Source organism: Notolepis coatsorum (genome assembly GCF_963971535.1).
Source record: "Notolepis coatsorum genome assembly, chromosome: 4".
In the NCBI taxonomy this organism is placed as follows: Eukaryota; Metazoa; Chordata; class Actinopteri; order Aulopiformes; family Paralepididae; genus Notolepis; species Notolepis coatsorum.
The window spans coordinates 56,867,379-56,880,987 of NC_140168.1; positions in this window are offsets into that span (position 1 = coordinate 56,867,379).

Consider the following 13,609-nt stretch of genomic DNA (forward strand, 5'->3'; position numbering starts at 1 on the left):
ACGACAGAGGAGGCAATGGAGAACTGCTGGTGAAGGGTGACGTTGCTAGCGCGACCCTCCGAGGTAAACATTATGACTTAGCTTTTTTCTTTTTAAAATATATGAGAGAAAGAAAAAAGCAAGAAAAAATGTAAACACGTATCAACTTTCTTCAACTAAACAACCTCGTCAAGTGGGGTATATACCAAGGCACTTCCTTGTGGTGAAAGTGAAGAAGGAGGCGAGTAGGTGACCACACACCTGCTTATGAAGGTAAGCGGATAGGGGTGTGGCCAGACGGATGTCGGTATGTAAAGGTACATTGTGGAGTTTTTATTCAGTGCTGTGCACGAAGTGAGGTTAGTGCAGAATGACGCTGAGCGGAAACCAGTATGAAATAGAACTGACGTGATGTGTGTCAACGTTAACTGGCAGTACAGACAGAACACAGCATCATATGCACTGGAACAGCTTGTCCTCCTTCACAGTGCTCAGGTCAGCCAAGCTGATCATGGAGGGTTCACATAGCTACTATACAGCTAGAAGCTGATCACAAAGCCCCGCTGGTGGTCTCAGCGTTCTGTCGCCACGGCTGTCCGCTGAAGTTACAAGACCTAAAAGGAAGAGCTTCTCGCCGGCAGCGACCTACTACTAGACATTCATAACCCCCTTTGTGTCTTTAAAGGGGCATGTCATCGAAAAACGATGCTGATTTATTTCACACATAATCTCACAGTTTTAATTAACACACATTAATTTTGTTTGAGAGTTATTGGGGGTTAATGAGTTTGAATGCAATCCCTATTACATTCCCGATTGCTTTATCTTTAACGCCATTAGCATTGTTTTTCTTTTTTGGTGAAGTGCCCCTTTAATACAGACAGGAGGTGTCCTCATTCACACATAAACATATGCATTTGAATACAGAAGTACACACAGTAACACACACGCATGCACGCATGCACGCACGCACGCACGCACGCACGCACGCACGCACGCACGCACGCACGCACGCGCGCGCGCGCACGCACACACACACACACACACACACACACACACACACACACACACACACACACACACACACACACACACACACACACACACACACACACACACACACACACACACACACACACACACACACACACACACACACAAACTTCCACAAGCGGTTGTGATGTTGCCAGCGTCGTTGTAACAGTCGGGTTGAGAACATCACACAGTATTTAAATGCTTGGTAGAAATGTGTCACTGGGCACTAGGTCAGTTCAGATAGAACACAGTGTGCTGGTCTGACCTCTTCGCACCCGTGTCCAGGGGACTTGAGACTTGGACTTGGGGACTTGAGACTCTGACTTGAGTCAGACTTCCATGTTATCGAAAAACAATGCTGATTTATTTAGCATATAATCGCACAGTTTTGCACACATTCATTTAGTTTGACAGTTATTGGGAGTTAATGAGTTTGAATATGTCCTCCAGTAATGTAATCGGAAGATATTGAATGAATGAATGAATGAATTAATGAATTAATGAATTAATGAATTAATGATCATTACATTTATATGTATATTAATTACAGTTCAATGAAATGATGGAGATGAAAAAATGGCAATCCCTATTACAATCCCTGTTGCTTTATTTTTAACTCCATTATTTACTAAAACAATGTGTGCAAAACCTTACAGTTTTGAGATGTGTGACATTATGTGCAAAATAAATCAGTGTTGTTTTTCTCTTTTGGTGAAGTGCCCCTAGATGGGAGGCATCCTCATTCAGACAAACACATGCATTTGAATACAGGAGTACACAGCAACACACACACACACACACACACACACACACACACACACACACACACACACACACACACACACACACACACACACACACACACACACACACACACACACACACACACACACACACACACACACACACACACACACACACACACACACAGTTGTGATGTTGCCAGCGTCGTTGTAAGTGAGAACAGTCGGTTGAGGACATCACACAGTATTTAAATGCTTGGTAGAAATGTGTCACTGGGCACTAGGTCAATGAATTTTGGTATACGAGTGAATCAATGAATATACATTATACATACGTTTAAGCATGCAGCAAAATCCTGTATTAGCTACTACACAGACCAACAGATTAATGACATTTTTTACAAAGTGCAGCAATTTTAGGAATAATATATATATAGCACAAAGGACCTTTTGTAAACTAAAGCACTTTCGAGGTAAAAGTAAAACGTAGTACTTTCAAGAACATTCCAAAACTCTTGATTGATTTCCATTTCTCTTATTAGACTAAGAAAAAAAGTAATTTGTGATTTATTATACTTTATACTTAGAGCACATGCATGAGTCTGGTCTCCTTTGAAAGGTAACATTCTTACACAATAAAGAAAAATCATCATGCGATTAAATGCATCAATTCTTTTAACTTTTAATTAGGGCTGTCAGTTTATCGCGTTAATTAGATTAATTAATTACACAGCAAATTATCGCGTTATGAAAATTAACTCAAAATTAATTACAAAAAAAAAGTTTTTTTTTTTTTTTTTTTTTATAATATTTTTTTTATAATATTCCATAAGAATGTAGAATACACATTTACAGACTTTTTTATTTTTTAATATGGTCCATTTGCATGTTCTTGGTATCTGATTCTAGGGACATCTATGAATCTCAGGGAATGTATTCCCAGTGTCAGAAATACTGTAGGCTAGATCCACAAAGAATGGATTGCACGGTGCAAGTTGCACCCTGGTCTGCATCCCCTTAACAATTGTGTGCCGTACTGTATTGTACCCATTCTGCAATCTGTTAATAACATTTTCATTCAATCAATCAATCTGCGCGGTGATTGATTGAATGAAAATTTTATTTTGAGTAAATTGTAATGAACCAAATGAGAATATCAATAAATTTTTTTGTATATTTGACTGTGAATAACACCATGCTCAAATTGACCAGACCTGAAAAATCTAAGCAAATTAATAGATGGAAGATGATTAAACAGAAGGTTTTGTAGATACAGTACTGAATTCTGCCATCCGGACACATGCAATTTGAAATATGATTATATAATATAGAATATCAGGCATAAAATGGTTATGCGATTAAAATGCGATTAATTAGATTAATTAATTACAAATCCTGTAATTAATTAGATTAATTTTTTTAATCGCCTGACAGCACTACTTTTAATTCTTTCTGTAGTTAATTAATCGAAATGAATTCCTAAAGTCCCAGCCCTAAAAGAAACACAAAAAGACTTGAGAATTGAGACTTGACTTGGATTTGTCTGCTTTAAGACTTGACTTGAGACAGTTCACTTGCATGTTCACAAAATATGACTTGAGACTTGGCAGCTCAGTCTTCAAGGTAACTCCTCAGTGAGCTATGCTGTCTTCAAGGTAACCACTCAGTGAGCTACGCTGTCTTCAAGGTCACTCCTCACTGAGCTACGCTGTCTTCAAGGTCACCCCTCAGTGAGCTTCACTGTCTTCAAGGTCACCCCTGAGTGAGCTACGCTGTCGTCAAGGTCACCCCTCAGTGAGCTACGCTGTATTCAAGGTCACCCCTCAGTGAGCTACGCTGTCTTCAAGGTCACCACTCAGTGAGCTACGCTGTCTTCAAGGTCACCACTCACTCAGTGAGATACGCTGTCTTCAAGGTCACCCCTCAGTGAGCTACGCTGTCTTCAAGGTCACCCCTCAGTGAGCTACGCTCTCTTCAAGGTCACCACTCAGGTCCGCCAGCTGCTGAAGGCACGTGACATCGCCTTCAGATCAGGTGACCCACAAGCCGACAGTCTAGCCCGGGCCAATCTGAAGAGGGGCATCAAACGGGCCAAGCACGACCACAAGGTCGAGGAGCATCTAAATGGCTCTGACCCCCGGCGCATGTGGCAGGGCTTGCAGGCCATTACAGACTACAAACCCAAACACGCCACCCCCCTGACCACTGACCCCTCCCTCCCAGACGACCTAAACTACTTTTAAAAAAAATTATAATTTGTATCTCTCTTTCTCTGATTTTTTCTCTGTTTTCTCCCCATCCCAATTTTAGTCGTTGTGCCAATTCCCCCCCCTCCCCTACCTGGTTGTCCTCTGACCTGTAGGCGTCGCTGTCCACAACGCCAGTTTCCCACCCACGGCTTCCCTCCCCCTAACCCAGCCAAACGAGTTAGTATAGCGATCAGCCCAAGCCAAGGCAATGCTGACTCCGGGAGTCGAGACCGCAGCCTCTTGCATTGGTGACGAACGCAATCTCCGCTACGCCACCTGACCGCCCCACCTAAACTACTTTTATGCCCGTTTTGACAGGGACAACCACGAGAGGGCCATCAAGACCCCCACCCCTGCCAACCACCTGACCCTCACACTCTCCCCCACTGACGTGTTTGCGGAACTGTGCAAAACCAACACACGAAAAGCTGCCGGCCCCGATGGGATCCCTGGGCGGGTACTCAGTGTCTGTGCTGGGCAGCTGACGGGGGTCCTGACTGAGATTTTCAATCTGTCCCTGGCCCAGGCAAAAGTTCCCACATGCTTCAACGTCACCTCCATCATTCCTGTCCCTAAACACGCCTCCCCAGAGAGCCTCAATGACTACCAACCCATAGCACTCACCTCCACCATCATGAAGTGCTTCGAGAGGCTAGTCCTGGCTCACCTTAAATCCTGCCTACCACCCTCACTTGACCCCTACCAGTTTGCCTACCGCCAGAACAGGAGTACGGACAACGCCATCTCCGCAGCACTACACCCTGCCCTCCTCCATCTGGACCAGAAGGACACGTACGTGCGACTTCTGTTCATTGATTTCAGCTCGGCGTTTAACACCATCATCCCCTCCAAGCTGATCACCAAGCTCCATGACCTTGGCACCATTGAACTTCCTGACCGACAGACCTCAGCATGTCAGACTGGACAGCCTCAAGTCCTCCACTCTCATCCTGAGCACTGGTGTACCACAGGGCTGCGTGCTGAGCCCTCTTCTCTACTCCCTCTTCACCCCCGACTGCAAACCGGTGCATGGCTCAAACACCATTGTCAAGTTTGCAGACGACACCACCGTGGTGGGACTAGTCAGCAACAATGACGAGTCGGTGTACAGAGAAGAGGTCCAGTACCTAGCTCTGTGGTGTGCTAATAACAACCTGGCCCTCAACACCAAAAAAAACGAAGGAGATAGTGGTGGACTTCAGGAAAAATAAAACAGGCACGCACAGCCCCATCCACATCAATGGAGAGGAGGTTGAGCGTGTCTGTAGTTTCTAATTCCTGGGAGTCCACATCTCTGAGGACCTGTCCTGGACCACCAACACCTCGACCCTGGTCAAGAAGGCCCACAAGCAGACATGGCCGGTTAGCCTTCGGGAGAGGTGTTAGTTGGCTAACCGGCCATGTCCGCTTCCATTCATTGTGCTAAGCTAGGCTAACGTGCAGCCAGATAACTTTCGACTGAACGCACAGAGAGGGAACTGGTATCTATCTCCTTGTCTCTCTCTGGAGAAAACGATAAGCTAATTTCCCAATATGTTGGCGTGTTCCTTTAAAGCCACCACCACTTAATTCCACAGCTCGCAAAAAGGGTTCACACTGCTGGAAGGTGGAGTCCGTCATCAAACAGCGACCTGTAGTCAAAAGAGCCCCGCTTGGTATCACACTTAGTTTACATGTTTGGAGTTTTGTAACCTCGTTCCCAGTTTTATCTCCGTGAGATAAAGCCTGGTAAAGAACTACTGCCGAAAGTGTCTATGGGGTAGAATTTCCGGTGTATGTACTTCCTCTGGAAGCTGCCTCCGAACGGACCAAACCTTTCCCGAATCCTGTCGGCAAACAAGCTAGAACGTCCCGGTCATGTAGTATATTCTTCAGGCAAAGCCGTTGCAGTGGCTTAAACGAGGAAATATTGTGCACTTCACACGTTTCTATAATTGTTTTGTCGAAACCGGAACACCTGTAGCCTGTACTTCCTGTACTTCCGTTTAGACACTTTAGGAGGCATATCTTGTCCAGCCTAAGAGTTTAGTAACTTATTATACTGTGAATCTCTCCAGACCTCTCTTGACAGAGCCTGGGGTGTAGCCAGCAACAGCAACCCCTCCCCTATGCTCACTCAACTCCAACCCACACCAAAACAAAAAACCAGACTTGAGACTTGTTGTTCACTTGCATGTTCACAAAATATGACTCGAGACTTGGCAGCTCAGTCTCAAACTGACTGACGACATTCCTCCCCTATGCCCACTCAACTCCAACCCACACCAAAACAAGAAAAATAGGGTCAAGACATTTGTCCTCCACTAGTGCGTAACGATAATAACGGCACAGTGCTAACATAGAGTGGAGAGAGGTCTGGTTATACAAGTTCCAAAAAGCTCCATCTACAAACTCTTCAAGAATATCCATGTATATAGACACCCCACATAGGTGCACACATTAAAATCCTGGAGTGGAGCTTTAAATAAAAAATAATAATAAAAAGGGTGTACCAGTACTTTCACTTATTCATACGGTTCATGAACCCACGTTTTGGGCAATGTGCACTCTCACCCTGGTGCTCCTTTGTACGTTGCTGTAGCACAGATGGTGCTAGGGTTACACATCAGGGCGGCGCAGATGCAAATCGGGCCACATCTTCTTTGCCAATTTGGCTTTGATTCATTGTAACTAAATCCGTTGCCGAGGCGCATCTGCAAGCATCGCCTGCTTGCCGTCTTCACCACAACCCCCACCCCCCTCCCTCTGCCACTTACGCTCCCTCTTACATAAGAGTTCTATCGGCATAACCAAATCATCGATGTCCTGTAGTATGTCACACGGAGCAGATGCACTGAAATGATTCCAATGCTAAGTGCCTGCTAAGTGTGAGACAACCCCCCCCCCTCTTCCCTGATGTCTAATCCTGCCACTGCCACCGCATCTGATAATCATATTTAATATAAATTGAGGTGCTTGGACATGGCACATCACCCCCCCCCCCCCACACACACACACACACCAACCAAGCTAGTTGCACAGTACATGGTGTACGCTCTCCCTGGAAGTCACACGCAATTTGCCTCACAATGTCAAATGGGGTTAAATGGTACAGTATACAGCAGAACTCCTGAGGGAGAGTTTTCCTGTTAATCACAAGCCCCACAGAGACAATCTGACTGTACGGCCGTTTGTCCTTCGCCCCTTGTTTTAACATTAAAGGGGAGATGAAGCATAGCGATATAAACATAGTCATAGCATCAAATTAGTATTTAGATAAACCACAGAAAAAATCACGTTATAAAAATAAGGCGTTTCTAAGAAAAAACTATTTGTTATGTCCATTTATGTAGCATTTATGAACATGTGCGCCGCCATTTTGTTGCTGACGTCACGGTGTTGGTTTGGTCTGGCTCCTGGTTTACACTGCTGGTTAGCTGCCTAGTAAACATGGAGTGTCTTGAAGGTCAGTCAGTAAATGCAACGTTGCCTACCAAACAACGGGACCGCGGTGGTTCTTTTTGTATTGCTCCTGGCTATTCAAAATAATTTTACCGTGTGAAAGAGAGAGGAAAGTTGGTTCATTTCCACAAACTACCAGTGAAAAAAACAGTGTTGTTGGCACGTTGGCTGGCTGCACTCAAGCGGCGCGATCAGCCTGTTGGACAGGGAATGAAGATCTGCAGCGAACACTTCATTGCCTCGGATTATGTTGTTGGGGGTGGGAGGTTTGTCCAGAAGACCACTAATCAGCTGAAGCCCGATGCGGTTCCCTCGGTCTTCGACAGACAGACCGGCGCAGGCAGTTCAACCAGCGTTGCGGAGCATTTAGCTACCTGGCTACCTAGCTCCAGTTCAACCAGCGTCGCGGAGCATTTAGCTACCTGGCTACCTAGCTCCAGTTCAACCAGCGTTGCGGAGCATTTAGCCTGCTGGCTACCTAGCTCCAGTTCAACCAGTGTCGCAGAGCATTTAGCCTGCTGGCTACCTAGCTCCAGTTCAACCAGCATCGCGGAGTATTTAGCCTGCTGGCTACCGATCCAGTTCAACCAGCGTCGCAGAGTATTTAGCCTGCTGGCTACCTAGCTCCAGTTCAACCAGTGTCGCGGAGCATTTAGCCTGCTGGCTACCTAGCTCCAGTTCAACCAGCGTCGCGGAGCATTTAGCCTGCTGGCTACCTAGCTCCAGTTCAACCAGCGTCGTGGAGCATTTAGCCTGCTGGCTACCTAGCTCCAGTTCAACCAGCGTCGCGGAGCATTTAGCCTGCTGGCTACCTAGCTACGGTTCAACCAGCGTCGCGGAGCATTTAGCCTGCTGGCTACCTAGCTACGGTTCAGCTAACTAGCTACATGCAGCATTTAGTTGGGTTAGCCGGCTAGTTGGCTTTGAATCCCGGCTAGGTAGCCAGCAGGCTAAATGCTCCGCGACGCTGGTTGAACCGTAGCTAGGTAGCCAGCAGGCTAAATGCTCCGCGACGCTGGTTGAACCGTAGCTAGGTAGCCAGCAGGCTAAATGCTCTGCGACGCTGGTTGAACCGTAGCTAGGTAGCCAGCAGGCTAAATGCTCCGCGACGCTGGTTGAACCCTAGCTAGGTAGCCAGCAGGCTAAATGCTCCGCGATGCTGGTTGAACTGGAGCTAGGTAGCCAGGTAGCTAAATGCTCCACGACGCTGGTTGAACTGGAGCTAGGTAGCAAAATGCTCCGCGACGCTGGTTGAACTGCCTGCGCCGGTCTGTCTGTTGAAGACCGAGGGAACCGCATCGGGCTTCAGCTGATTAGTGGTTGTCGTGGAATATATTATCATGTCCTTATAGATCTGTGTTGAGATATCATGTTATACAGCGTGACTTTCAGTGTGACCAGCTTGACTGGTTAATGTGTGTATGTCTCTTTAAGAAGACTCCGACATCTCCCCAGCCATAACTTCTTTGTTGTTGCTTCCAGTGACTGAGAACCATTTTTGTTTACCTTCATCATCATATCTGATATTATGTTATGTCTGACAACTGTGTATTGGTCAGTCTATGGCCAGACGCTAATGTGTTAACATATTGTCTCTGACTATAAACTGTCCTTTCATTTGTGGCCACGGTGAAATAAACGTTCTTATTATTATTAATAATGACTCAGAATGATTTGTAAACGGCTCATCGTTTAGTCCTTTAATATTTCCCATTACATGGTCTTCTGGACAAACCTCCCACCCCCAACAACATAATCCGAGGCAATGAAGTGTTCGCTGCAGATCTTCATTCCCTGTCCAACAGGCTGATCGCGCCGCTTGAGTGCAGCCAGCCAACGTGCCAACAACACTGTTTTTTTCACTGGTAGTTTGTGGAAATGAACCAACTTTCCTCTCTCTTTCACGCGGTAAAATTAGTTTGAACAGCCGGGAGCAATACAAAAAGAACCACTGTGGTCCCGTTGTTTGGTAGGCAACGTTGCATTTACTGACTGACCTTCAAGACACTCCATGTTTACTAGGCAGCTAACCAGCAGTGTAAACCAGGAGCCAGATCAAACCAACACTGTGACGTCACCATCTAAAATGGCGCCGCCCATGGCGAAAAACAGGGAAATTAGATTAGATTTTTCAGACAAATAAGCAGGATTTCACATTTGATTATAGGACCCTGTCTTACACAAGGTACACAACAAACAAACTAGGATCACATTGTTCAATGCTTCATCTCCCCTTTAACATGCGCCGTGTCAAACCCACCCTCGAGCAAGGCATGTCCGGCTAAAGGTGAGCTTGTTAGTAGCCTCCCAATTCCCAGTCTTCTATCTTCGTCCTCTCTCTCTCTCTCTCTCTCTCTCTCTCTCTCTCTCTCTCTCTCTCTCTCTCTCTCTCTCTCTCTCTCTCCTCTCTCTCTCTCCCTCTCTCTCTCTCTCCCTCTCTCTCACACACTCTCTGTCTGTCTGTCTATCTGTCTGTCCGTGTGTCTCTCTCTCTCTCTCCTCTCTCTCTCTCTCTCTCTCTCTCTCTCTCTCTCTCTCTCTCTCTCTCTCTCTCTCTCTCTCTCTCTCTCTCTCTCTCTCACTCACTCACTCACTCTTTTTTTGGCCTCAGTGGAATGCCAGTGTTTTTCATGCCGAGAATTGCTCTTGCAACACCCGCCCCCCTCCTTGTTTCCCAGTTAGTCCAGGAATTCCACAGATAAGGCGGTTATTCTTTGAAACAATGCTGAGTTTGTCCAGGCGTCTTCTCTGCCCCACACTGTTTGATGGGCCGCTGAAAGAAGGAATTTTCCACTCTGTGACTTCCCCGGGGAGAACAGCTTTCCCTTCATTGTCTTGTTTTATAGACACAGGTGGAAGTGGACTACATGTGTGACAAGGTTTTTTTCATGTGCGCTACCTGCGGCGTTTATAGACCCTTGCATTCTCAATGAGGACAAAGGTGTAGGGACGCTGTTGCTAAACCATTTTCAGTAGTTTATCGAACATTTAAGGTTTAAGGTGGAAAACCATACCAATATACAAAAATGTTTGTGTTAAAATGTGTGGAGGGGATCTTTAACACTAATGTCAGCTACCAAATGTTACAGCTAACAGCTACTCCTAATCGAAGACCAAAGTATTTCAGTGGATAAAGTTACAATTTTAACCTGGTAATAATCAGTAATCTGTTCAATTAAGTAACCTAGCCTGCTTATTCAATGTAGTTTTTTTTTTTTTAGCATTTTTACAGCTTTATTGGTCACGCAGGACCGACAGAGGAGAGGGCGAACGGGAGGAGAGGTGGGGAGGACATGCGACAAATAACGACGGGAGCTGGGATCGAACGCGGGTCGGCCGCGTAGGTGCGCAAGGCACTATGCTATGGTATGCGCCATGACGGCGCCCATATTCAATGTAGTTTTGAATAAGGAATCAGCAGTTTTAGGAAGCAAAACCCTTATAGCACAAGCCTAATCCTCTTCAACATATGCTCAGCCAGTCCAAGTTCATCTGCAACCACAGCCTTGAGAGCTGAACAAATGACTCCAGAGCAGTCACTGATGTGGGCTGGAGAAGCCCCGCCCCCACCTCATGTTGGCAGCCTGGCACACAGACAAGAGAGGAGTAACAATGTTAATGTGCCCCGTTGTGTCCACACACCCAGACATGTACTGCAGTCTGCAGAACAAAGTGGAACAGGACAGGTTGTTCTGATTCAACACATGCTCCCAATAATCCTGTCTAGACCATCTGTCTGTGCAGGTAAAATGACTCAGTGAGATCGATTTAAAATGCACTACACAGTGACAAGACAGTCCAACTCAGTAAAATAAACAAGCAGACACACTGTGGCTTCGGTGGCTTTGATATATCTTGGTATAATTGAAAGTGAGTGGATAAATATAAAAAAAGAAAAAGAAAAAAAGAAGCCATACAAATATTAAATCTAGAACTTCCTACCTTCCTCCTATCCTTCCCTACATTCCTCCCATCCTTTCCTACCTTCCTCCCATGCTCCCCTACCTTCCTCTCATTCTTCCCTACCTCGCTCCCATCCTTCCCTACCTTCCTCCCATCCTTCCTTTCCTCCCTTCCTTCCTTCTCTCTTTCTTTCCTTCCTTCCTTTCTCCCTCTCATCATGCCTGGCTCAAACTGGGAGAACAGTGGAGTTGTGTGTGTGGATGTTCCATGTGGCTCCACAAACAGACAGGCAGCAGGACCATTTAACCAGATCACAGATCAAAGGGATCGCAGGCGCAGTGCTTCCGCCTCGTGCTTCCGGCCCTTTGAAGTTGTTATAGTGCAGACACATTATTGGATAAAACAGCATCTGCTTATTTTTGACAGGTTTTTAGAGAATTTCTTCCACCAACCCAACGTTTTCTGCCCAGTGGTTGTTGAAGTGGTGGATATAGACTGTTGAAGGAAGTTCAGTTCACCCACCTATAGTAGGGATATTAGGCGGTGGATATACAGGTGGATATACTTGGTGTAAATGGCAAGAGAAAGAGGTACATATATAATCATTAAAGATCGGACGTATGCCTAGGACAAATTACACGATTTGTTTTTTTCAATATGGTTTTTTGACGCTCATACCAATATCTGAGTTCACCCATATCAGTCAATACCGATACTGGTTGTTGTGGGAATTTCAGTACAAATCTAGCCCCAAAACAGGTTAAAGGACCATACCAGACATTGAGACTTTAAAGTAGTTTGAAAGTTGCTAGGCATGGGCCTAGCTAATTCACCCATGTGAAAATCACACCACCGTTTTACTTTCACTAACGCTCTACTACAAGCCCTGCACGTCAAACTTTCACATTCAGTCGGGTGCGCTTGTTATTTACTCCCAGGTAATTTGGGTATGTTAATAACACAATATATAAAAGTCATAATACAAAAGATTAAGATAAGTGGTAGTACTGTGGTGGATTTTTGACGTCTCTAGGGATGGTTAAATGAAATACAGAGACAAGAGATTGGCCTTAAATCAGAGTGCAAACCACCAGGTTCTCCACGGACATCCAGCAGCCTAAAACAGTGTCACACTGCGAATTAGATATTCTGAAATAATAAAACAGGAGCAGAAAGAGACTCACGTTAAAGGAATACAATACAGGTTTATTGGAAAAGAAAATAATACAGTACGCCCATACGGACGGACTTTCAGTCTGTCAGAGTGTATATTCACAGGTCTGTCAGAGTGAAAGTGAAGACAAAGCAATATTGTAATGGCTTAACACAGTGAGATAGAGACGCCTCCTTCGATGCATTCTTGGGAGGCTCCAAAAAGGGCTTCTAGCCGGCGCTGACCTTGACAAACTTATCAGGCCAGATGAATGGGTGCCCTGTCTTTAAACAGAAATCATGACTTCACAAAGAGAGAAGGGGGAGGAGGAGGTGGAGGGGGGGGAGGAGGAGGAGGAGGAGGAGGAGGAGGAGGAGGAGGAGGAGGATGTGAAATTACCCTTCACATTCCCCACTTTGTGCCATTTTTGGCACATCCTGGTAATTTCAACCATCAATATCACTAAACCACAGTCTCAAGACACCATGCAGAACATCAAATCAATCAACATTAATACATCATAATGTCATACTTGGCTAAGTAGGACGATAATTCCAAGCAGGTAATTGCAAAATGTTGCATCCTTAGGTACAATAAATTTTTTTTTTTTAAAACATAATAAGGTAGAACAATAACTCTTGAGAAAGAAAGAAGAGGGGGAAAAAAGTTCAGGTGCAAATTGAAAAGGGGAGGAGTCCCAGGCCGGGGACAGATTGGTCGCTGGCGCCTTATAAAGCGCTTCTCAGTGACCCGAAGCGCCGACAGCAGTTAATAGGAAACAAAGAACAAATAAAATAAAATGGCAGTCTTAATATAAGTAGTATTTTCAAACTCTGAATATGTACCCATATCTAAATCAGAAATTTGACTTTTTAATATGCACACTGGCTTCCCTTGTTGTCATTCTCAGTAGCAGTCACAGTGGACTACAGTAGCAGTCAGGTGTCTTCCCCACTCCTTCACACACAGAACGATATATCTGTTGCAAGGAGGCTGGATGCCGTTGAGTACAGTAGCAGTCAGGTGTCTTCCCACTCCTTCACACACAGAACGATATATCTGTTGTAAGGAGGCTGGATGCCGTTGAGTACAGTAGCAGTCAGGTG